Genomic DNA, 27,346 nt, shown 5'->3' on the forward strand with positions numbered 1-27,346 from the left:
CAGTGACTTCAAGTGGCTGTTTCCCTTTCCCCTGTTCTGAGGCAGGATAAAAAGCATATATTATCTGCCTTTACTATAAATCATCCAACTGGGCTTTAACCCACAGTGAATTAATCACTGAAGCACATTTCATGACTTCCAGAAGCAACCAGCTCTAATGTTTCACAGCCTCTGTAGTTTGAGAGTCAAAATTCATTATTCACTTCTCTTATTTTCTGCAACAGCCAGATAATAATTCATGAAAATTTTCTTCACAACAAACCTTTATATATTGCAAAGTCACAGGAGCCTTTTTTAGTCTAAAAAACCCACAGCTCCCTCACCCTGTTCTCAGCAGTTACATATTCTGTCTCTCTCTTTCTTTCCACCCTTTGAACATTTCCATTTGTCTGCAGATTCCCAAAAGATGAAGCACATAATGTATCTCTTTAGCATAACACCCAAACCTTTGCCATCACCACTCCAAGCTTTTTAGCAGCACATGAGGCAGTTTATTTATATCTGCATAGCATTTACAATGTCAAAGGACCTAAAAAGAAGGGTTTTTCACTCTAATCAGTAAAGCCTCTGCTTAGGGCAGCCCCATGCTGGGCAGTCGATGCTTTTGCCTTTGGCAGATTCCCCACTGTGAGTTCCTGCTGCATTTACAGCTCCTTTTAATGCACACAAAATTTTCATGGCACTCCAAGCCTTGTGTGCTACAATAGAGATCTTTATAGATGTCCCCGTAAGGTGCAGTGAATCCAATTACATCACTGCACCTTCTTCCTCAATAAATTTTAAGATACAGACTTGTAAGACCATCTACAGTACCACAAAAGAAATTCATAGATAGATATAGATATAGATATAGATATAGATATAGATATAGATATAGATATAGATATAGATATAGATATAGATATAGATAGATATAGATATAGATATAGATATAGATATAGATATAGATATAGATATAGATATAGATATAGATATAGATAGATATAGATATAGATAGATATAGATATAGATATAGATATATTCCAAATCTCTGTTAAATGTAGTCTTCCTCTTTAAGCTGCACACACAAGCCCCAAGTGCCCATTTGCCACAGCTGTTTCCAAAGACAGTCACACTCAACTGAATGAAAGTCAATGAATTTTATGCAAAAATAAAAAGGTGTTTCAAATTTTACATTTCTTAAATACAACTTCAATAGATGAAGAAGACAAACAGCTTTATTTGCTTCTCAGTAAAAGGTGTTTTCATGGTATACAATCCTAGCACCAAGTGCACACAGATCCAGGTGAAAAAACTGTTCCCTTTTCACATAATATAAAGTTTCATAATATTTCACAAAACATTAAGCTTAATTTGCTGGTTTACACACAAAATTTACACACACAGTTGCCATAGTATCCAAAGGAATGGGAAGCACTGGCAAAAAGCAGACATTTGTAGGATGGAGAAAGATGATCCTGTGTCACTTTAAAACCAGTTGGAGTTATTATTCAGCTACAAAACCGGGCTTCTTCAGGAGGGGAAAAAAATTAAAATTGACATGTTAAACAAATTAATGGCAGCAGTTTGCACACTTGGGAAGATTATTTTTATCTGAGGTTTCAACAAGTGAGTTTTGAGAAGCTCTTATTTATGGAAACATAATATTTTTTAAAATGTGAAAATTAGGCAGGGTCACCTGGCTTTCACACCAGGAATTCCACAATCTGGAATTGAACAACACACTTGAGCATTTCTCAGATTATATTTGGCAGTTAAAAAATATACACAGATCGCACCACCCATACATGTACAGCAAAATCACACCTGAAAACATGCCAGGGACAAAGCAGGAGCAAAGGACAAGGCAAAGGAGGAAGGCAGCCAACAAGGACTGGAAAAATAAGCAAGCTGAACATACTGGTGTTCAGGGCCACCTATCCTTAGTCGACACTAAGGTAATTTCTATTTCTAATCATCTTCTTCCTCTTAAACTTATACTTAAAACATGGTACATGTTTTGACACCTCCAGAAAAAACACTGAAGTTTCAGTGGAAATTGATCTATTCTCCAAGTCAGCTCAGTTTTCAGCCAAGCACACCTCCTGGGTTTAGAAAGGCCACATATCTGCAGAGAAATTTTGGAGCTTCTCAGAAACCCAGCACTGCTCATGCTGCAGAGATTTAGGTCCCCTCATTGCTCACCAAGGGTGCAATGCATGCTGAGAGTTATCAGTACAAGGGAGAAAATTATAGAGAAACTGATGAGAGACTTGTTGATGAACATAAATTAAAGAAAAGGCCCTTAATCTGCCAACTCTGTCTCTTAGAACAAGGCAAAGTAAAAGGTGGCACATCGAAAAATATAATTACTTACCTTCCAGCTGAAATAAATTATAAGCTCTTAAGCTTAGCTGACAGTTCTGAGGCCTGTGGAGCAGGAAGTAAATGAAAGGTAGCTGCTCTGCTAGATAGTTCTTAAATCTCACCTCGTTCTTTTCTACCCTTCCTAAAGATACAAAAGGGGCTAGAGGGTCTTCTTGAAAATCATAACTTAAAGTACAGGGACCCCAGCAAGAACAGTGTTCTGACACAAGTTCTGCATCTCTTTTGGACCTATTTTTCCTTCAACTGAAGCATGTGATTAATAATTTTGGGAGATGACTGGATGGAAATGCTCTTCCTTCACTGCAGCACTAAATCAGCAGTGACGTGACAATAAACTCAGTTACACACTGACCAAGGGCAGCTCATCACCCTCAGCCTCACTGACTAGGCTAGAAATGGGGGTGTGTGTTCTATCCCCATCTGTCACAGCTGGGCAGTTCTCTGCTGTTCATGGGGCAGTTTTCTTCATCTCTCCCACAGCCAATCCTCCCTCCAGGAGATCTCTGCTGTCCATGGCCACTGAGTGTCCCTGCAGGGCTGATCAAATTCCAGCATCCCATGGGGAGATGCTCCGCCCAGGGCAGGAGCCAAGCATTCCTACCTGGATACAATCTGAGCCTGGAACAGCACAGCAGCCTTTGCCCCCTGCATTCTCAGAGGAGCAGCTTTCTCCTGCCCTGCATTCCCAGAGGAAGAGCAGGGCCATCTGCAGCAGCCCTGGAGCTGCAGAGGAAAACTCCCCCCTTGTGCAGGATCCCTGCTCCAGCAGAAGCACAGCTGGCACTGCAGGAGGGCTGAGCCACCATGGGATGGGACTGTGCCATCACCCTGACCCAGAGGTGTCTGATTGTATTCTGACTCTGTCAGTGTATTTTTTTATTGTATTTGTATTTTTAAATTTTCCTAGTAAATAACTGTTATTGTTATTCCCATATCTTTGCCTGAGATCCCCTTAATTTAAAAATTATAGTAATTTGGAGGGAGAGGGTTTACATTTTCCATTTCAAGGAAGGTTCCTGCCTTTCTTAGCAGACACCTGTCTTTTCAAACCAAGACACTCATCCACAGGTTGTGGGCAGGGAGGAATAAGTCACCTTTCATCCAGACCTGTAAACAAAACTCTCCCAGGGAGTCTAAAAGGAGCTTTACCTTCCAAACTGAGCAAATAAGCAAAGGATAAGTATTGTACCTGGGCCTCAGCAGCATGCAAGAAAAAACAGCCCAGGGGTTCATGGATTTATGGTGACTGAGGAACCATGGTCATCCTGAATTTCCTGGCAATGAAAGTACCAATTTCTTGTCATACTGTCATGCTTTGAATTACCATTTGCACCTTAATTTCTGCAACTTCCTTGATGTGTCAGCTATTTCCAATGGGACTGAGAAGCAGAAAAGAGGAAATCAAATGGTGCTGAGATGCAAAAATGCTGTGGTTGAAGAACTGACATAAACCTGGGGAAATTAATTACAAAAGTGTCATCAAAAATGTCATGAAGAATAGAGTCACACATTCTTTTGTTAAAGGGCTAATACTGAATCAAGAGAAGAAGGAGAAAGAAACTTGCAGCATTTCACATGAGGTGGGAGCTAATCAAAATGCAGCCATGAAGATGGCATTTCTTTCAAATGAGTTTCCCTTCAGCTTGTCAAAATGGTGATAATTTTAAGCAGATTGTACTTTGCATTTTGTGTACTACCAGCTTTTGTTTTGTTCTTTGGTGCTCTTTATTTAAGAGTAGGTATTAGATTAGCCATCATAACCATCTTTCTCCTCTTAAGACTTACTTTTACGAGACATTAGAAATTTTAACAAAAACTTTTGAAAAGCTGAAAATTAGTGCACATAGCAAAACTTCTAAATAGAGTATGAGTGAATATTTCAACATTTACTACATACAAACAACATAGATTCATCATTCCAATAGATGCCTAGGCTTGGAACCACATGGTCACAGATCTCGTTTTCTTCCACATGCTCTGAGTTAAAGGCATTTACTGCCTTTAACTGCATTTACTGCTTTAGTTCATTAACTGCTGAGTAAAACTTCAAGGAACTTTAGAAAAAAAGAAAACCAGGCTTGCCTTTCCAAAGGAAAAACTGGGTCTTGAGCTCCATCTCACACCAGACCACCACTGACAGAAGCCCAGCATCTGTCTGAACTCCTGAAGAGGAGCCCCAGGAGACTAAGAAAATAGAAAATAATGAAAAAGTTGGGAATATGCACTGTATGTGTAACCTGTGAAGAGTAGGAGTATAATAGTCATGTTCTGAGAAATAAAACCTCATCTTATAGTAAATCCAGTATTTTCTTTTAATTCTCTTCACTGGAACAAAGTTAGTGTACTATATCAGATTATAACTTTTCCAGGAACGAGGTAAGTGAAATAAAGGACAAGTGAAGTTTTGCACCTGCCCTGAGCTCAGACTGAAGCTCCAGGTTGTGTTCATAAGCACCCACATCCTGCTGCTGAAAGAGGACCCGAGGGAATGGCTGAAGGTGTGTCAGGGGAGGTTTAGCTGCACATCAGGGACAGGTTCTTCCCCCAGAGGGTGGTGGGGCACTGGAACAGGCTCCCCAGGGCAGGGAGCAGCAGCCTGACAGAGCTCACGGAGCCTTTGGACAATGCTCAGGGACACGTGGTGGCATTCCTGGGGCTGTCCCATGCAGGGCCAGCAGCTGGACTTTGATGATGATCCCTATGGATTCCATCTGACTCAGGATATTCTATTCTATTCTACTCTTTTCTCTTCTATCAGCAGAGTTTTCAAAGTCTGCACGTTGAAAAGGAGGATAATAACATAGGATCACCACTCATTAGCAGCTGTCTCTGAGGACATAAAAGGGATAAAAAGCAATGACCTATGGAGAGGAGAGAGGGGGATTGTCAGAGGTGCCACCAAATGGTCTGACTGACAGGAAGGTGACTTCCAGTGCAAGTTCAGGTCCATCTTTAGGACCAAAAGAGATTACAGCTGAGCCTGAACACCCATAAAAATGGCTCATTGCTATGGCTATGAAAAGGGAAGAGCTCGCTTTCCTCAAAAGCATACTGGAACAAGAGGACAAGCTACCATGATTACAAGCAATACAGAAATACAAAGGTTTAGATTTTTAAAATGGTTTTCAGTGTCTAAATCAGACACCTTTCTCCAGCTCACCCTGCTCCAGTAAAATCAGCAGTTTTGGGCTCCTCTGAAGAGGAGTAACAGGAGAGCTACAACAGGAAATTTTTTTGACAGAAATCATCTCTTGTCTACCGTTCATTAGCTAATTTCAAAGTGATTTACAAAAAAAGTTCCACATCAACAACATACTGATGGCTCAGAGAAAGAAGGGACTTGTCTGTCACGAGGAGTGAAACATGGGGAATTTCAAGAATATAGGGCTGCCTACTTTAGTAATTTTTTACTTGCATGTGCCTGGCTAATCTGATTTTTAGTTTTAGTGAACAAATGCCCTCTGCCTCTTCTGGGATTTTGCTTTCAGCTGCAATTGTTAATTTCATGAGATGATTGTACAGGTGTACATGGATAAGAAGTTATCATAGTAATTTCCAAATATTCCAAGCTGTTTGCATGAGGAGAAAACCAAGCCACAGCAGCTTTTCACACAGAGCAAAGCCACAGCAGTTTAGTGCTTATGTACAGTCCCAGGTATCTATGGTAACAGCAAATTCTATCACATTGCCACAGCACTCATCACACTTGTTCCTTCCTTGCCTTTTATGTGATACACTGGCTGGGACTGAAGAGTCCCACAAGAGCATCCAGTCAATATCTCTCCCAAATGACAGTCAAAATGGAGTATCCTATCATGCAGCATGTTTTCCAGAGCTCAGTATTGAGGCAGGGAACACCTGCCCTTACACCTTTCTGAAAGGATTTCCAAATGTTAGAATGCCTTCTGGTAAGTAACTCATTTTTATTGACTTTTTTTCGACATATAGTTTTTACCTCCTCTAACCTGACTTGTCCTCTCTGATGAAGGTATTTCCCTTGGCTCTGCCTTTATCTGTGCACACACCCACACCTACCAACACCAGAAATGCCTCTGTCCCAGAGTAATCACAGCTGCTCTTAACCCCCATATCTCCCCTAGTGCTTTTCTAATGCTGAATGAAATTGCTATTCCAGATCATTGCTATCACAGACAGCAGTGGTTTCTGCTTCATTCTTCCAGGACTCAGCACTGACACATTATTATAGTTGTCATTTCTGCTGCTTCATCATGTCACACAGTCATGCCTATTTGTCAGTCCTTTATTACCCTTACATCTCCCAGAGCTTTACTAGCCTTCCCCCTCTCAGCTCTGATTTATTTATCTTGGATTACAAGCCCTAAATTCATTAGCTTGTCCTTTCATGGATTGAATCTCAAAGGAGTTTTTTGGCTGCACTTGGAAGGTCTCTAGATACCTTTGATTTTTTTTTTTCCTTGGCATTTAGAGAGTCATCTAATTTACTATAATCTGTCACTTTTGATACAGCACTGTTTGTTCACTCTTTTAGATCAAGGGACATATCAGCATTGGGGGGGTGGGGGTGGAAAAAGAGATGATGTTATTGGAACTCCCTTCAAATCACCTTGCAAGTGAACAGAACATCCTCTTTTCCACACAGCTCAAGCTGCTGAAGCATTTTTTTGGATATTAATCCAGAGGAGGCCACAGCCAGTGCTAGCTACAGGTATGCCCACAGACTCCACAGCAGTTGTCCAGAAATCCTCCCAGAGAATTCAGACATATGATTTTGCATTTAATTGCCCTGATCCACAAGATGAGTAACAGAAAAACAGATTTAAGAAAGTGTAAGCTTGGGATTAAAAACAAGAACTCTGTATTGAATACATTTCAATGTCAGTTGTCAAAGCAAGGTCCTGTATGTCACAAGACAGTATTTTCTTTAATATTCAGAAGCAGAAATAAGTCATTAACTCTGTACATATCAATGATGTTTAGAACAATCCCCAGGAGGAATTCTCCATGGCTTGCATTTAACCAGTTATAAGTGACTGCAGTGGGAAACACACCCTACAAGACAGTGTTCAACGTGCAGGAGTTCTTACGTGCTGTGCATTTTGAAATTACTCTCCAGGAGATGGGAAAAGCCACGTGTTTTCAGAGATAACTGAAAACATTCTAAGATGAAAATATCTTGCAACTCTAAACAATATATAAATTAAAACCAGAGCCAAGAAACCATCCAAGATAACTGACAGAACAGAACATTTCTTTCTGAATATTAGAATGACAAGATAACAAATTATTTTCAGTGATAGACCGAGGCAGGAGCAAACACACACAAAAATATTAAAATAATCTAGGATAATTGACAGTCACTCAAAAATACTTCAAAAATGTTCATTGTTGACCTGGTCAGAATGGTGATTAACAGATTACAAAACTGCATCCAAATGTTGCCAAGCTGCAAGTTCAGATCCTCCAAACTACTCCAGAAACCACCAGATTTGTGCAAACTAAATGTGAAAGAATTTTTATGTTCTCTCCTTGAAAGAAGACACTAAAACCAAAATCTTCCAAGTGGTGACAAGCCAGGCAAGAGCTAAACACCTCTGTCAGCAGGTATCAGGAATAGCAGAGTGCATGGTTCACCTTCCATCGTTTACAAGAACTGCCAAAAAGCCATTTTCCCCAGATTTTCTACAAAATGTTTTGGATTTCAGTTCTGTTGAATAGTAAACTGCTCTTTTAATCATAATCCCAAATGACAGGCACTACATAGTGCTGATGTTTACTTCATTTCTCCTCATTACTGGCCATCTTAAAATCATTACCCTTTCCTCAGTATTATTTATGCAGCCCATTATCTTCCCACCAATCAGAGCAGAGTCACAATTCTTCAAAAGCTTGTTTAACTAATAGGTGAAATTGTTATTTACTGACTCCTCGTACCAAGCCTGGCAGTCTGTGAACCAGAGCAGACACAGTTCTCAGCCCACTTTGCCTAAGCGTGCTTGACACCAACAATAAGGAGCAAAATAGCATTTCAGTAAAAATAGACATGAAAATGCAACTGCCATGGCTTTCATGAGTTTGGAGAGTCCAAGCTGTCAAGTGCCAGTAGGGTGTAAGGCAATAAACATGTAGAAAAATCAAGCTTCTGCCTACCCAGTTCATTTGCTGCTCAAGTACTTCCCCTGCAGCACACTGCGTAAGTGGGACATTAAGTCAGGGGAAGAAAAGAAGAGACATGACAAAGAGCAGGCAGAAGAACAGCAAAGAGAACAAGTTGTTATTTCACCTCAGATTTCTTTATTCAGCTTTTCTTCCAAGGAAATCTAAAAGTAACATTTATCTCTGTAAAGTCACATTGCTGTTCTGTGAAGATATTCCTAAAACCCAGCAGCAGTGTCCCAGAATTTGGCAAAAACAACACAAAAAAAAAAGCCATCCTCACCAACAGTTTGGAAATATGGCCTTGCTCTCATTGTGCGTTCAACAATGTTCTCTCTCCCACACATTCAACCTAACCCATATGATCTGTGTCTTCAAAAATTGCATAAAATTCAGAATTAAATGGTTTGATAATAAATCGTGGGTACCAGCCATTTCCAGACATCACAGCCTGATCCCTCTTTTCTGGAATGGCATGTACCACCTCCATGAACAGCTCTTTTATATATATATAAATTATATAATAAATATATATCTATATATATATATAGCACCTAGAATAAGACTTCCTTACATCCTGAAGGAAAAACAATGACAGCATTTCTTCATTCAGTTTCAGCCAAAAAAAGGGCTTTTTTTTGAAACCCTTGGCTGGGAAAAGGTGAGGTTTTTTGAAACCCTGGGCTGGGACTTTAACTAAATGTACCCTTTCTGAAGCGGAGTGCAGAGAGGCAGAGGTAAATCTGCACAGGAACACCCAGGCACAGCCTTTGGCTACTGAGGCATCGAGCACCTGCCCAATGCTGGCAAATTGGTGGAAGCAGCTTGGAGAGCTGCAAGGGTTTCAGTCCTGGAGTTGAAAACCAGACTAAGTGTATGTAAAGGCTCAAGATTGCATATTCTGCATTTCAGATCAGCCAGAAAAGCAAATAGAAGCTTCTTCTGAGCTCTCAACACCTCATTTATTCAACAACATGAACTCCACACTCAACCCCAAACATTGCATACAGTGCACAGGCATTAAACACTAAAGGGAACACACAGCACACTCTGGAAAATCTGTGGTCTTCTAAATTAACATATGCCATGGAAAGCCATTCATTGAACCTTTTGAAAACTTGGTTCAAAGCATACAGACATGGTGGAAAATTCCTACACAGCTTGCCATCCAAAAGCATGCTCCCTTCTATGATTTCTGATAACCTAATGTGCCTGGCAACAGATCATTCCCAGGCAGAACACTCACACACCATATTTATTGTGCCCAGAAACACAAGAAGTCATTCTCAGTCATGGGGAGCATTGAATTCCAGGGTCATTCCAGGTCAAGAAGGAATTTCTGGAGAATGACCAACCTGGCTAAGGAGACAGGATTGAAAAATAACAACATTTTCTCTCTATCTAAGGAAGACACAAATGAGAACAGAAATTTTCCAATGTTGCAAGATGATCTAGTTCTTAGATGTCAAAACTAATTAGTCAAATTAAAAGCCTTTTAGTCCTGCTGAGGGTTAACCTGTGAATGGTTAACCTTGGCTGAAGGTAAGAGTACTTCAAATAAAGTGAGTGGAGTCCTGAATATCCAGGAGATCAGGTCTGTCCTTGAGGATAGACCTCTCCAGGGATAGATAGAAAGGGAACACTGGATTCATACTTGCACAATAAGCACATGCTTATATATGGGTGGTAAAATATATCTCACATATTTAAAATTTTAAAAAAAAATACACACATTGATGGATGGATGTGTATTTTAAGAATCCACAAAAGTTTTTGCTTGGATATTTTAGTTCAATATCAACTTCAATATCATCCTTTACCTGTAGTGGAGCCAAAACACAAAACATTTAAACCAAGTGGTGTTTAACTATTCAGCTATTTTATTCCCCCAGTGGCAGCAGTACATAACAGATTTTTGTGATTACAGACTTAATAAATCATATTTTATATTAGTGCTACATTGCAAACCCTCATTGGATTTATTGATTTGTTCTTTTTTCCTTGGGTCAAGTTAAAACTTTCTTGTGCAGACAAATATAGATTCAGAGCTAAAAAACCACCTGAAGCACATTCAATTTGAGGTTTCTTTCTCCATACTGTGTGGTAGGTTATGCTACCTCATGGCCAAAATTGAGAAGCCAAAATCCATCTTCAGAGATAATTAAAAAAATTCAACTGTGAAATGAAACTATCAGCATGCCACCTTTTAACTAACAAGATTAGAGCTACAAAAGCTGTGAGCTTATACAGGTCTCACCAGTGTAAGTCCCTGTGGAACTGAAAGCTTTATAAAGGATTTCAATACAAACCCACAATATTTGAACATGCCTGAAATACACAGAAGCAAGTTACTTTATTTTATTGAGGCATCATAGCAGGAGACACCTCCAGACAGTCCAACATGAGGAAAAACAAAGACTTGTGGGAACAAGGATTTTAAAGGCTGTCATTGCATCTGCAGCACGCTCCTGAAACCTCATTTTGTGCCCTCACTCTTGCTCTTAGTGGGTTCAGTGATACAGCAAAATGAAATGCACAAAACATGGTTTTTCCATGCCCCACTTGGGCCAAACAGAACCTACTCAGCTCTTGTACACAAAAAGCATTATGGAAATAAATACTAAAGCAGTGCTGAATCACTTCATCAGTTCCCACTGGTGCCCTAGCCAGGCTTCTCATCTTACTCAGGAGAATCCAAACACTTTACTTCTGCACAAGGGCTCACTGCATCCATCTCAAAATTCTGAAAATTGAATTTTCATCTTTGATTTATAAAAGTAACATCTAATCCTTCAACCCTGTGTATACATTAAAAGGAAGATTTCTATTTCTAACAATCTTTAGCTTGCGAAGCACCTTTTTAATGATGCAGATCCTGGAGCTCCTGGAGAGTCTGAACAAAGTAGTGAAGGGTGCTGCTCTGAGAGCAACAAGAGGCAGTGGGCCCTTGGTTTGCTTGGTGCAGAGGGAAGAATAAATCCTGATGGAATATGAACTTACTGCACTTGCAACACTGCCAGCTAGAGGGGATCCTCTGCCAAAAGTTGTAATTTGGGCATAGTTCAACACACGCAGCCCTCAGCACTCACCCCTGTAGTGGACTGGGGTAAACAGTCCCAGTGTAATCCTAAAGGGCAGAATTTCCTCTCTGGGATCCCACTGCATTGCTGCAGCTCTGGAAATCACCTCTGGTGCTCTGAGGTTTAGTGCACAGATGTGAGAAGCCCACTCATACAAACCCTTGAGGCAGAGAGTAGTGGAGCTAAACAACAAAGATCAGCAGCTAGAAATGACTATTGAAGGAAAAACAAAACTGGGATCACACAGAAAATCTTCACCATCTCACAGAAAATCCCTCTTACAAAGGGCTTGTAGCTCTCCAGATGCTCCTTCCAGCCCTCCCTGTAGGTGGGCATCAGAGCTGCTTGCTTCCAGCCAAGGGCACCTCCCCAGCTGGCCAGCACTGCTGGGGGGGGATGGACAGTGGCCCAGGAGCACTTCCAGTGTGGATCCCACCCAGCCTCAGACTCTCGTGCATGTCTGAGTGGTGCAGGAGGTCACTGATCCCTCAGGCCATGGGGGCTCATTCTGCTCCCCCCTCTCTCTTCCCACTCAGGGGCTGGGCACCCACAGAACCATTAAAGACTGAGGCAAAGAGGGCATGAAGCACCTCAGCCTCTTCTTTATCTTTGTCACTTTTCCTCTTGCCTCCAGTAAAAGTGGAGATTGTCCATAGCCCTCCTTTTGTCACTGACATGATTACAGAAATATTTTAATTTTTTTTTACAGCAATAGCGCCAGATTTGGTTCTAGTTGGGGTTTGACCCTTCTAATTTTTTCCCTGCATGAACTCATGACATCCTTGCAGTCCCCTGATTTGCACACCTCTACCTCCAAAAGTCATAAACTCTCTTTTTATGCAGCGTTCCACATTTGGCTGCTCCACTGTGGCTCTCACACCCTCCTGTTTGTTGCCCATGCTGCGTGCACTGGTGCAGAAGTGCTCCAGCTGAGCTCCAGTTCCTGCCACCCTATTGGAGGGAGAAGACATAATTCCTTTGTCACCATTCTCAGGTGGATCTGTGGGTTTTAAGACAACAATAACCTTTGCACCTTTGCCACCACATGGATGTGCAGCCCCTACCTGCAGAGAGGGCAGACCCAATGACCTTGCTACCACGTTACTCCTCAGTGCTGATGTGCCCAGCAAGCCTGGAACATCATGGCAGGAAGCAAAAAACCTCACTGAATCAAGGGGAAAGCAGGGCCTCCCCCATGCAGTCACACTCATTACAAATCCCCACCAAAAAATATGATTCTCCAAGCAAGCAACATCTCCAGAAGAATTTGAAACACAATATCTCTTACAACTCAGGGAAACAATTACCATGGTTAATTAAACAATCCATAATAAAAAAATTACGTGTTGTGACATGCACAAGGAAAGTGTGAGTGCTCAATACCACATCTGGTCATAAAGAATAAACAGTTTGCACGTTCTGTAATTTTAATCTCGGAATTCAGAGCAGTCAATGAACACACTTTGGGGCAAAGGTAAGTGGTTACCCCACAGGGAAAACAGGAACGCAAACTGCTGAAAAGGCTGCTAGCCCAGTCAAGCACCAGCCAGCAAAAATAACACACTCAAGTGGGAGCAACAGGCTGCCCTGAAAACTGGAAGTTTAGTTTTGATGAAGAAAAAAAAAAAGTATCCTCAATAATTTAGATGCCATCTGATACCCATGAACTTTAATTCTAGGTTGCTAAGTCAGAGCTATTAAAAAACAGGGTTTCTTGAAGCTATTTAGCGACTTACATGGTTCTAATTTCAGCCCAAGTTGGCAAGGTGAACTGGGGGGGAAAAAGCAAAGAAAATATCTATGCCTCCACGTGATCTTATTTTTGCTAAATAAAAATTAGTTCCCACACATCAAGTCATATTCTGAAGTGCCACACTCATTTTTTGCTCCTAGCAACTGTTACATAGATCTGGTCCAGACACCGAGCAGTATTTTTGAAAGCATTTCTACAAAAATACTCTTTTGTCTGTTCCACTTCAGAATTGCATTAATATGAAGAAAAATAAAATTTCTCAGAGACATCCACCTATGAAAATGTGAAATTTCATTGAAAACATGCCTGTGATGGCAAATTTTGTACAGCTTCAAACAGCTCCAATAATTGGGTAGTAAAAAGAATATTTGCTTTGCTTTCTTAAGGTAACAAGAAGATTTCATGTCTTCAAAAGTGGCTTAAGACCCAAGATCTTGAGCACAACCATTTACAGGCTCTCTCCTATACAAGCAGCTCAGTGGGATATACTTTTGCACCCTTTACATTTGTATCCCCCAGCTTTTACTTTTATCACATATAATATTCTGAAATCACACTTCTAATCAGACATTTCCCAATTCCCCTCGTGCTCCAGCCCACCCCCTCAAACAATCCAAAATAGAAAGATTGGGAGAGGAAGAAATGAAGCCAAAAGCAAACCTTCTCAGGCACAAATTCTGGCTCTAGTTCTTACCATCCTCAAAGGCCACAGCCACCCAAGGGTGACACAACAGTTCTGGGCCTTCTTCTGTGTGCACACACATCAACCCTTTGGCCAGCAGGCCAAAGAAGAGGCCAGGAAAAAAAACTAAATCATGTGTCTAGAGCAGAAGCATAAGCTCATTCTCAGACATGAGATGATGATATGAAGCACCCAGCTTCACCTTAATGGTATGAATCACACATTTGGCCCTCAGACAAAGTTCTTGTCTTTCTTTGCTGTTCAATGTGGAAGCACTTCCACTGAGAAATCTGCCCACAGCAAGGTCGTGCTTCTCTGGAACCTTTCACACGTTCCAAGTAAACACTCAGGCACTCTGCTGAGCTAACACACATAGCCTTTGTGAGGGGAATAATGCAGCACAGATGAGCTACTTTGAAATACCTGATGTTTCTCCCCAGAGGAAACAGTAAGAAGATTTTTTGGACTAACTCAATATCACAACAGAGTCACACGAACCAGGGCAATACCAGTTCTGGAGCTTTACATTAACACTAAACCGCCCTAAAAGCAGATGGTATTCAAATAAAGCTAGAAATGTCATGATCTGTGAACTTACATAATAAGTGGGTTAAAAGAACACATGGCCAAGTCTTTCCACAATCAGTGATGGTGGGAGAATAAATTAGCATTGACATTTCAAAGGTCAAGCTTAAATGACTCGAGAGCCTTCACTCCATTTACAAAAATGACAATTAACAAAGAGACACAGGAATCAGAACCACCTGCAGCAAGAGAATCATGAGTGTGACACATTTTGGCAGCCCCAGATGAGCTTTAAGAGGGCAAATGTCAGGTAACAGCAGCATGGTAGTGACAGAGTGCAGCAGGAGCTGCTTCATCCCCTGGGTTGGTGCTATTGCCTGAGCACGTGGCTTGGTTATCTTCACATGGTGAAATGTGACTCTGCCACTCTGTTCAGGATATGAACAAGTCTAATGTAGGCTTTATTTGCCATAGACATACTTCTGTCTCTGCCCTGTGAAAATGTTCTCTCATGCTGTCAGTGCTAGGACCTGGCAACACCATCTCTTCCCATGAACAAGTCAGGCTGTGATGAGCTAAATAAATTCCAACCAAAATGCAGGGCACATTCTTCTGTGAAAGCCTGTTCAGAAAAGTTCCTAAGAATGGGTATCTGGAAGGAAAGCAAGTCAGGAACACAGGAAGGGTGAGAAAAGAGAGAGAAATAGGGAACGATAGCATTTCACTGTAGCAGAGATGGGACTGAATGAGCCTACACCACATGCTGAACGTGCTGCAGCTCTACAGAAAATACCAAATATGTGACAGACACGAAGGATACAGCACGCTCCTCTCAACTGCATGGTATTTAGGTAGCAATCAAAAAAAAAAAAAAGAATAAAAATAAAAAACTCACTTCTTCCATAGGCTAGACTTGTAATGAAAGGCAGGTCTTTAGGTTTGTCAGTGTTGAAAGTGTTGGCACTCCTGAGCCACAGCAGTGCTCTCCAGAGAAGCAGGGAGCACATTTCCAGCCTGCCATCACCATGCTGTTGTCCCATGGCACACACAGCACTGGGCACAGCTGCACACTTAGCTGGCAGTGCTTGGTACGAAGGTGAGGAGGGATGTCTGGTCAGGAGCTGCTTGCAGCCACACAGCTGGACAAACTGCCCTCAGGACAGACCCTGTGCACAGCCAACAAATCAGCCCTGCAACAGAGCCTTCAGGGCAGCAACAGCCCCTGGGAAGATCCTCATATTCCCACAAAAACAGCTCTTCCCTCTAAAATACGTTTACAGCTGACAATCTCACCAGCTCTGCAAGAGCTGGCATTCCCTTAGATTAGGGTTTATTGGTGGTTTCTAATTCATGACCACCCTGATGGTTTCATTTGGAGAGCCAGGTTGATTTCCAGATTAGCAAAGTGAGACAGAAGTGGGGCTGGAACTTCTGGCTGTCCTCATCTCCAAGGAGGTCTCCAGGGGCTTTTCCCACACTATCCCTGGGGAAATCCACATGGACATGGCTGCTGGATGGACTCACCCTGAACTTCTACTACTTTGTTCCTCTCTCCCAAAATACCTGCTAGAGCCTAAGCATGATTCTCTTGGCTCTTTGTAATCCGAGCTTGTATCTACAGATGTCAATATATTCCCTCCTACCCTCTTCTCCACAGAATGATGCATATGCACAAGCCCCTGCTTTTTTTTCCTCCCTCAAATTTCCACCTCTTTCCTTCTATCAAAGTACTTCTGGTCCTCTCACCACCTCCAGCACAGAACACACTACATTTTTAGCAGGCAGTATTTAACGTCACTATTTATGCCTTTCTTTTTGTTTGGTCTATTACATCTATGGGGAAAACATTTCCATTAATGGACACGGTGTCAATTCAGAGTCAGAAAATGTTAGATTTTGCAGCTGCCTCAGCTGGAACCTTATGACCAGAATCCCACAGCCAGCTTCACCCAAGAGCAGTCTGAGCTCTGCTTTGGCTCAGAACAGGCTGTGACTGTGGCAGCCCAGGCCAGACCTGGTTCAGGGCAGCTGCTGCAGAAATCCCAGGCACTCCCAGAGCTCTGCCAGGGGAGGAACAAGCAGTAACAGAAGAGAGGCAAAACCGACCCTGGCTGCCAGGATTTCATCCTCCCTGAGCTTCAGGAAGCTGCTAGCACAGACAGATAAAATCCTTCTCCTTTAACACCTCCTCACTCCCAGCTCCAAGGCTTTATGATGGGCACAGGGCACAACCCCTGCTCGTGAGCAGCCCTACCAGGACAACATTCCTATACCCTGGAGGCATTCTTCCCTGGCAGGGGCTGGCAGCTCCTGTCAGCAGCAGACAGGACAGCATTCCCAGGAGCACAGGAGGGAGGGAAAGGTGAGGAGTGCTGAGCTGAGCCTGTCCCCTCCTCACTCTGCCCATTCACACACCCACAACAGGCAGGGGGGCAAACAGAGAAGTGGCTTGGGAGGGATGACAGAGCACATCCACACTCCAGTCACTATTGGGGTGCTCAACAGCAAAGGAAAACAAGAATAATCTATATTCAAGACACATGTTTCTTCATCTATAAATTCAGTAGCAAATCTGACACTAAAGGACTAAACCAATTGAGCAGTTCTGCAAATACTGTGCAGATGTTTCAAAACCCCCCCAACAATTTATACTACAGTGAATACTGCTTTACTCTTGTGGTTTTTTGAACACTTTTTCACACAGGCCTTGAGCGCTATGTTTCCAGCAATATACTTTGATTTCAGTATCTTCTGCATATGGAAAGTACCAAGACAATGGCACTTTTGAAATATGTCAAAGGAATGAGGCAAGATGCTGACTGCTTAGTGCAACCCTTGAAAATTCCTAAAGTATTCCTTTAAAGCCATAAATGAAATTGCTAGATAAAACAACTATTGCATTAAGATTAAAACATTAAAGATTATATTTGTTTAAGACAGAAGCTTCAGGAATACCAGAGTTGGACAAAGCATCAATTACAGGTGGTTACAGCCCTTGTAGGGCATTTTCTCCCCTCTCCTTTTTCTGATGGAGCCTATAAACTGTTTAAACTTTCCATCAGAACGTATTTTCTGAGCATTCCCACACACAGAAACGATGGCCCCATCACCCTGGCAGTGCCCAGATAACAGGTGGGCTGCTGGGGGATGCACAGGAAGACCAGGGCCAGTGCCTGCTCTTGCTGCTCATTTCTTGTGTTAGCAGCAATGTTCTCACTCTCCTAATGAAGACAGGACTGAAAATTACTGTGTCATCTTTCAAATTTGAAAAGTGCCTGACTAAAATTCAATTATGATAAACTCTGTTCTAGTCCTGTTAAAGTTTTGATATGAAATTTAAAGGTGAAGGAGTAAAATTCTTACTGTACCACTGAATATCTGGTTAAAGGCAGCTCCTCATCCCATTATTTAATTTTTATTTTGCAAACAAAAATCATTCTCCATGCATATTCTATCACCCTACCTCTGAATTCCCTGGACAGGGTGTGGACAGTGGCAGCAAGGGAAATTTAAACAAGAAAATAATTTTCACAGGGGCTGTGAGAAGTCGGAATAGCTGTACTGTAATGAAAACGTGTTGGAATGAATTCATTGCCATCTGTCTTTATTTTGCTAACCAGCTCAATCAGACACCACAAATTTACTCAAACATGAGAAAAATATTTAAATTATTTGTGTTCTGTCCTTTTTCAACACGTAAATCTCAGTGTCAGTGTTTTTGTCAGTTTGAATGCTCATCAATAGCAGTGAATTCATTTGTGCACAGCCTTTGGGGATATACCTATGCAACTTCAAATCCACATTATCAGCATAATACAAAAAAGCCCACAGTGAAAGTTAGACTATTACAATTTTAAAGTTGTTCAAGGAAGCATGACAAAAAAATACAAAAGAAACTTTGTTCCTCATTGACAGAGTAATTAAAAAGCCCTACAGCTTTTCTAATTGACGGATAGGAGAAAGCTCAAAACAAAAATATCTTGTAGTTCTAACACAACATTTCTCATGCAAAGCATAATCCAATAAGAGTAAGAAGGAAATTATGGAGAAAGGGGGAAAATTGACTGTAAGAAAAATACAGAAAATAACAACAAACTATCAGAAAACAATTAATCAACAAGAATGAAACAAATGTAGAGCTGCAGGAATGTGCCCTGGAAGCCGCCTTCTCCCTGGACCCTGTCCCTCAGCCTTCACAAGAAGCCCCAGTCTCTCCTAATCCTAAATTTCCTTTTCCTAAAGGAAAGGTGCCAGCGAGGACTGCTTTGGGGTGAGACCACATTCCCCAGAGTCACTCCTGGGGAGATTAGAATTTCTAGACAAGGTCAGCCTCAGCAGCTGCCCAGACACAGCTCATTTCTTTGCACCCTTCAGCTGCAAGGCAGCTCCAACCCTCCCAGCCTGCAGTGCAAGGAGGTAGAACTAAATCCAGGGCCATTCCCCTGGGCACAGCCTGGACCTGCAGATGTTCCTTTTGCTGCAGACAGGACTCAGCAGCAGAGCATGGCTTTGCAGCACCTGAGGTAGGAGCTACTGCTCAGGAAGTGGTGCAGAGTGAAGGTTTAGTGGACTTGATGATCTTAAGGCAGTTTTCCACCCTAAATGCTTCTATGATTCCATATCTCCTCCAGAGCTTGGCTTTGTCAAAAAAAGAGGCCCGGCATTATAAATGTGAAAGGCATCCCCTCGTCCCACCACACCACTCCACTGCAGTTTTCTCAAACACCAACAGGGCAGGAACCAGCAGCACATCCACACCAAACCCTTCTTACACACACCCACCTTCCTCTGCTCAGCGCTCCCGATCCAGCTGGTCCCCAGCAAGAGAAAACAATTAGAGGGGTGCAGAATGAAGGACTCCCGACAGCAGGACACACTCACAAACCACTGGGCACAGCAAACCTGGGCAGGTTTAAGCAGCCCCCTCTCTGCAGAGGCAGCAGCAGAGCAGCCAGGGCACAGGCAGAAAGTGAGACCCTGCTGCTGCCTGGGAGCCAGGGCACAGGGCAGCAGCTCTCACTGCCTGGCAGAAGGGATTTATGCAGATAAAGGTGCTTGGTAGTTCAGGTTCCTGCTCCACATCCAGCTTTAGGGAAGGGGAGCAGAACATGTGGAAGGTAGAAGTTTGCAGAGCTGTTCTTTAGTGGTTATTTAGGGCAACAGGCAAAGTTTCAAGTTCTCTCTGTATTTCAGGCTTCAGTCCCCATCACTCATTCCCTTCCACCAGCCCTGCACATGTGAAAGGCTCCTGCTCCCAAAAACAAGAGTTGAGCAAGGCTGTTGACAGCAAGAAACAAATTTCATACTGTACCCAGCAGAGTTGCAAGTGTGTTAGCAGCGGAAAAAATCAGCACTTCACTGAGGTTCAAGACTTCTACAGTGGAAACACATGAAGGAACACTCTGCTGAATCTTTGCATTTCTCTTTTTTTAGCCCTTTTTTCCCCAAGTTTGTATTTTTCCACCACATGCAGACAATACTAAATTTGGAATTCCTCAGCTGTGCACAGCAGTAAAAACATGTAGTCCTTTAATGCTGCCTCTTATGAAATCTCTTTTTCTGGCACAGCATCTTTCTTGCTAGAACAGACTAGAGATACAGAGAATTCCTCAGCGCAACCTAGAGACTAAATTTATTTTATGTAAATAAACATTTTTGAAATAACTTGGACTAGCAGCTGGTGCTGCCATCAGGCACCCCAGAATATAACCATCACTGCCAGGCTGAACACGAGCAGCCGAACCCCAGCACAGAGCAAGGGGAAAATGAGCCAAGGGAAACACAAATCAGCACCTCAGCACCTGCCTGGGACACCAGCAACACTGGATAGAGGACAGAAAGCTGCCCTAAATCAGACAGAGAAGAAAGTCAGCATTGCTTCTGACACCCCAGAAAAGTCAAGCACAAGCTACCTGGGGCCACTTGCAGGAGAACAAAGATCATAAATACGCCATTAGTGAAAGGAAAGATCAAACTATCTCTGTGAAAAGGAACAGGGAAAGCAAATCAAGGAAGGAAAAAAAAAAGAAAAACCATCAAAAAAACCATACCTAAACCAGAAAGGAACATCAGAAAGAGCTTTCTTCATTGAAAACTCGCTGTAGTAAATGGATGTTTGGGAGGTAATTTGTTTCCATCCCTTTTGCAGTTTAGCACTGATGCTCTAAATTATTTCATTCACTGCTTCAGATGCAAAGCTCATTTACCATCAGAGGACCAAATGCCACAGACTGTCAGGTGAAGGATGTTTGAGTCTGCAAAGTTGAGCAAAGCCTAGGTGGAGGAGATTCTGAATAATGCAGTTTGAGAGTCATGTGGGTCCATAATTTTTCATCTAAATCTTCCATCAGGGAATAAGTATTTCAGCATCCTTTCCTTCACAGAAAACTCATTTCAGTCAAAATACCAGAGACAAAATGAAATGCCTCCCTTTTGAAGAAATCAAAGGTCAAAGAAAGTTTCAATCTTTGGATTAAAAACAATAAGAGGTGACTCTAGCCCCTCAATTGATTTAATTATAAAGAGGTAATTAAAAGTGCTCTGCTCAAAGAGTGACAAAGCAGGCTTGCAAACTGAGTACACAGACAATTGCATGCCTGAAAGCTGGGCACATGGCATGAATAATGGGATGGCTGAGAGCTGTTCCAGTTTGCCATTTTTCTTTATCCAGATAGGGTTTGATGGAAACTACAAACACAGAGAGGATATTTGATAAGGGAGTATTCATTATGAAAAGATGGCTTAAGATGCAGATGTTGAAGACTGGAATATGCCTCAATCCTCTTACAGAGGTGATTCCCACAGCCCTTGTGCCCTGAACAGTCTGTCACAAACTCTTCTGGCTTTTACAGTATTGCTAGATTAGCTCTTAAAAATAAGAATTTTCCTGAAATGTGAAAAAAACAGGTTGTCCACAAAGCATATGAGAGGCAGGCTGCTGTGGATAGCTTATGGCGCACGTAGAAGAGAGGCAAACACAAGCAGAAGTTATCTGCAATAAAATATTCAGTAACTGGGCCATTATCAGGCACTTTCATCATGATAACAGCCTCCCAGCTGAGATAGGGGTATTAATATTGGTAGGTGGATACCTTCCTCTAATAACTTTGCCCTAAAAACATAAGCAGCTTTTACATTTTTAATTACGACTGGATTTTATTCTGAGGCTATAATCCTTTTCCAGCAATTGGATTAATGAAAATAGTGATTTATAGGGAGGAATAAAAAATAATCCAGTGAGAGCAAAACTACCCTGGCAGAGGAGAGTCCCAGCCCTCAAGGAGTCCTTCAGTACAGTGGGACACAGAGCGAGGTCAGAGGAGCTCCATCAGCTCCCACCAGCCACAGCCAGCAGGACTGAGCTTTGAGGGGTCACACCCAGCTCCTCTTGGGAAAACACCTGGAAGCCAAACACTGCTGTCCTGGCACTCTCAGCACTGGGTACCCTGTTTTCTTTAAGCATCAGAAATTAATTTTCATCATCTCATGTCAGGTCTTTATTTGCATTCATGTAGGCTCGGGACAGGCAGTGAGATGAGGATGCTGAGATGATACTCCCACAGTGCAGCTCCCCCGAGAGAGCTGTTTGTTGGCACGTCCTCACTGATTGAAAATGTGTCCCATGCCACCACATATCCCTCCTTTTTAAATTTCAGCACAGAATAAAGAGCAAAATTCCTGTTCTTGAGCAGGGTTTCAGCTCCAGAAAGCAGATCCTGGGCCACTACAGATTCAGGCTTTATCCAGCTGAGAATGGACTTTCATTTTTGCAGCCTCCACAAGTCACCTCAGGTGCAATATTTTGCTCCTGAAATAAATTTTGCTTTTAAATATCTAATTCCTTGTATTTTAGCACTTACTGGGGTAACTGCTGTTCACACAAATGTTCAGTTTGTCAAAATCACCTAGTGAAAAAAAAGCCATCATTTAAAAGTGTTAATTCATGGCAGAGAAAACATGGATCAAGGTTCGTTTGCTACTGTAGATGAATGAGTACAGCTGCCTGAAAAAAAGAACATTTAAAAACTTCTTATGGAATAACATTGTAAAAAGCTAGGATACAAATTATAGGGTTTGGGGCTTGTTTATTTAAAACAAACGAGAAGGTTTGGTTTTGCTTTGCTCTTTTGGTTTTTAAAATAAACTGACCAAACAAAAATAAAAAAATACAAGAAACAACAATAACAACAAACCCCAAACTTAAATATTGATACATGATTTACACAATGTTTTCTTGTTACATGAGAAACACAGGTTTATTTTTCCCAAATTCTCAGTGATAGTAGAAAGCACAAAATGTGCAAAAAAATTAAACACCATAAAATAACACTAATAAAATACATGTACCCAAAGTGAATCACCTTGCTGTTAGGAGACAAAATTAGATGCCTGCTATTATTTAAGTCCTGCAAAAAAAATCTTTTGTGGAGATCTGGAAAACTGCAATGACCCTGTAAGATCTAATGCCTTATTTTCCTGCATCTGCAACACAAATTTTGGACAAGAACAGCATACATGCACACCAAGGAAGCTTTAAAAACTGTTGTGTTTTGGAGGGTCCCAGGACAAGGGAAGAGATGAATCTGACTCCATATTCTTAGAAGACTGATTTATTATATGATGATATGATATTATATTATATTAAAATAAAATGCTATACTAAAACAATACTAAAGAATAGAGAAAAGGATACATCAGAAAGTTAGAAAAGAATGAACAATAAAACCCCATGACTCTCAGAGAGTCTGACACAGCTGGCTGTGATTGGTCATCAAGAAAAAGCAATTCACATGGAACCAATCACACATGCACCTGACACATTCCAAAGCAGCAAAACAGGAGAAGAAAAATCAGATAATATTGTTTTTCTTTTCCTCTGAGGCTTCTCAGCTTCCCAGGAGAAGAATCCTGGGCAAAGAGAATTTTTCAGAATATATTATGGTGACAGACAACAACAAAAAAAAATTAAAAATCCAAAACATAAGCAGGCCCACAACATCTCTTGCAGGTTCTCTGTTCTCAGGTGGCCATTGAGCTCCATTATGTCCACATTGCATGCGCTGTGTATGTGACAGATACACACAGCATGTACAATGAGGACACGATAGAGCCACACTGGAGAGGTCACAGAGTTGCTCCAGAGAGGAAAATCAGCCTCTGGTGGCCCAAACCCTGCAGCAGCACTGGGAAAAGTTCTCTGCTGGAAAAAGAGGTGATGCAGCTGGAATGCCCAAGAGTCAGTTGGAGAAAGGAAGAAGCTGGTTCAGAGCTAGTGAGTTTAAAAAAGGGAGTACATCAAAAGGCGCTGTGAGAAGAGAGCGTACGGGAAATAATCTAAGTTTAATTGCAATTACCAATATTTCAGTCTAATGGCACTGCAGTGTTACTGGAAGCCAACAGATTTATCAGTGATAAAGCAGAGCTTTCAGAAACAGCTGCACTTGCACTTTTTTTTCAGCACTTGTACTATTACCTGGATTTCTTAAAAAAAGTTATTGACAACTGCAAGGAGTACTGCAAAATAGGAAGAAAAAATTTCCTCATCCCCTCAACCATGAGTATTTTGAAAGCTTTTGAAAAGCAGCACTAAAAGTATACCTTCAGAACTCTGTGCTTCAGGCAAATAAGTTCATAACAAATAAAACTTTATTAAAGCCCACAGATGTTTTTATGGATATTGCAACAAGGTATTTATAAAATCACAGCAGAAAAGATGGTCTGGAGACATATTAGCAATCTCTGACAAAAGATAATCTCTGACAATAGATACATTAATAAAGTTTAAAATAAGAAAGATCAGCAAAAATAAGATTAAAATTAAAGCAATATCACAACACATTTCCTTCTTCCACATGATCTTGTGTTGCCGCTGACAACACAAGAAAAATGAGGTTTTTCCACATGCACTGAGAGCTCACAGAATTATTCTTCCTGGCATTAAGGTAATGAAGGGTGTTTTCCAAATGAAATTGTCCCAATAAATATTTTCCAGAAACTTCTTCCCATTTACATGCCACAGAAACTGTTCTTCTTTTTTATCCTAGTGGAGAGTTATTTCATACAGAAAGGAATACAGAAGTCTTGACCTCACAATATTTTCTAAACCTGTCTCAGTACTCTCCTCAAATATTAGGTGGAAACCAAATAATTCATTAGAGTCTTTGCTAATATTACATTCTTGCTATTTTCTCACCTTTCAGAAAACTCCTTTTCCACAAAAGTTTTCATTTCGCGTTCCATTATGCAGAAATAAATAAACATAAGCATCTTTGTTTCACAAAAAGGGAATGTGAGGTAGAGAATTTAGTTTTTCTTGCCATTCTTCACAACCTTTTAAAATATTCTTCAAGACAGCTTTGAGCACAGTCAGCAGCCTAAATATATGTTCACAAATCTGACTTGCCATACAGTACCACAGCACAGCTATTCTCATACTCTTCAGCATAAAATAAACTGTTTCTCTCAGGCAAGTCTGATTCTTGAGAACCAAGGATTTGATTCCCTTTACCTGAAACAAGGTCAAAACCTCGTGAGAGAAGGCAGAATCTTGGGTTTTATGCAAACACCAGTTGTTCAATATTTGGCTTAATTCAGGTTTTCTAATAACTGGGAGATTTCTAACTCATTGCACTCCTATGTTGCTATGGCAGCATAAGATATATTATAGCGGTTCCTATGAATGCAGTCAGTTTCCAAAATGCAATTCTTCTTTCCAGGTATTAATTCATAGAATGATAAATAAAATTCTTCCCTTCACACCACAGTTTCCTATCCTTGACCTAAAGGAACTGCTTGGCCATTGTGAAAATAAAGTTCACTGGAGTTTCAGGCAGTCTCAAGCACAGTGTGAGCTCAGCAAAACTGCTCCCCTCCCTGGCATCCTTCACCAGCTCAGTGAACCGTGCTCCTTCCTGGCCCAGAGCCTGGGGGAGCAGAAAACAGAAAACCCAAACAGAGGGGTTTTTTCAGCATCTCCTGATCCTTACAGTCACCTGCCTGGTCAGCACTGAGAGAGAACCAGCTCTGTGCAGAGACACTCTCAGCACAGATTTTACACCAGGGAGCAGCTGTCCCTCAGAGTGCCCAAGTCCAAAGCCCCAGCCTGCAGGGGTGAAATATATACTCTTTAAATTAAAAACACCATAAACAGCACATTGCTATCAATATCATCCATTTCTGTGTCCACTTCTGAAAAACACTCTGATGCTTCTGATGCACAGGGGGTGCAATCTCTGCAAGCCAGTAAAACACAGAGGATGATTCAAAGAGCACAGAAAGGATTGCTAGAAGTAGAGAGCTGACACCCTGCTTTGTGCACCAAGGGAGGTGGATCCTTCTTTCGCCCACAAACCTCTCTTTCATGAATTCAAAAATTCTGAACTGAATCTTCATAAAATGTGTTGTTTTTCACCAGACCTCTTGGCAGAAAAAGATTTAAATTTATATCAAGTGTAGGCATATGTAATTACCCAAGTATATTTTCTGTATCAAGCTGATAATAGGTGCTATTGAATATCCATTACATTTGAATGAACAAATACAACCAGTGAATGCCAGAAGTAGATTCAGAATATTTAAAATTTCATATAGTGAAACCACTGACAATTTTTGAAATACAATTTTTGAATTATGAATTCTTAAACGCTGCTGGCTCAGGGAACAGAAAATGATGATCAACTGCATAGGTTACAAGCTAATTTCAAAGGTTGTTTGAAAACTTTTCATACGTTCCCATAAACTACCAAAAGGACAGAAAGGAGAACAATCAAAGCCTCCAATATATATTAAACCACCATGTTCCCATATACACTATTCACTTCTCAGTTATGTAATTCCTGTGCACATTCATGTTCTAATTTTATAAAAGAGGCAGGTCTTACTATATCTAAAAGCATATCTATCTACAGGGCAGATTAACCATTTGGTTGCTCTCAGACCTGTTCATCAATGACACAGGATCAGACTGACAACAGCATTTGGCACTGACACAATTTCTTTCTCTGGACAGCTTCAGCAGTGGCACAGGGATACTGACAAGTTTTCCAATAGAATAAGGGAAATCCTGGAAGCTTTCCAGCCCTCTGCCTGTCAGCACATGCCCATACATACCTGTTATGTGCCCAGAGACTTCCCAGCCCAAAACCAGAGATGTGGCACATTGCCAGGGTCCTGTGTTCAGACTCCAAATGGCCAGGAGTGATTGTACCCAGGGCAGCTGGAGAGGGGTCCAGACTGCAGACAGGTCCAAAGTGCTATCTCAGATCCACACCTCAACACTGAGCTGAGAGTCAAAGCCCCAGCAGCCCTAAAAAGGTGTTAGTGAGGGTTCAGAAAGCCAGGAGAAGGCTGAGCTCCCACTGTGGTGAAAGAGGAGATGTGGGGAGAAGGATGATGAAGGGTGCTGCCATCACAGCTGGTGGTGGCCACTGTGAGGCAGATGCTGGAGTAGAGTGTTTAGAAATTCATCAAGAGCTGGTCCTTTGTTCCTCTGCCAGTGCAGCCACGACAGTGACAGGGGCTCCCCAGGGTTTTCCAAACCTGCTGGCCATGCCAGACCAGCACCTCCCCAGAGCTGGTCATGTGTCCCCAAAAGACTCCTGGGTTACAGCACTGGCCTCCAGAGTGCTCCATCTGCCCAAAGCTGCTCACAGCTCCTGAGCTGAACCATTATTTCAGGAGAAGGAGAATTATTAATGAAAACTGGAAAATTAAGGCAGAACTCGTTTTTCTTCAAGGGCATGAATCCAAACTCTTGATAGTTAATGTTTCCAAGCACCACTTGAAGTCAGCTCAAGTTTTACTAAT

General features: G+C 41.6%; 1 protein-coding gene across 4 annotated transcripts in view; it reads right to left on the bottom strand.

The window, feature by feature from the left end:
- Nucleotides 1–27,346, bottom strand: part of HTR2C (5-hydroxytryptamine receptor 2C) — a 215,878-nt gene that overhangs the window by 114,397 nt on the left and 74,135 nt on the right. The window contains exon 2 of one of the 4 annotated variants that reach the window (XM_064426976.1): nt 4,450–4,551. The exons of the other annotated variants lie outside the window; for them this stretch is intronic. The gene's annotated coding sequence lies outside the window, so the exon portion shown is untranslated. The remainder of the gene's footprint in view (nt 1–4,449; nt 4,552–27,346) is intronic. 4 annotated transcript variants of the gene reach the window in all.

This window comes from Passer domesticus, chromosome 7, assembly GCF_036417665.1.
Source record: "Passer domesticus isolate bPasDom1 chromosome 7, bPasDom1.hap1, whole genome shotgun sequence".
In the NCBI taxonomy this organism is placed as follows: domain Eukaryota; kingdom Metazoa; phylum Chordata; class Aves; order Passeriformes; family Passeridae; genus Passer; species Passer domesticus.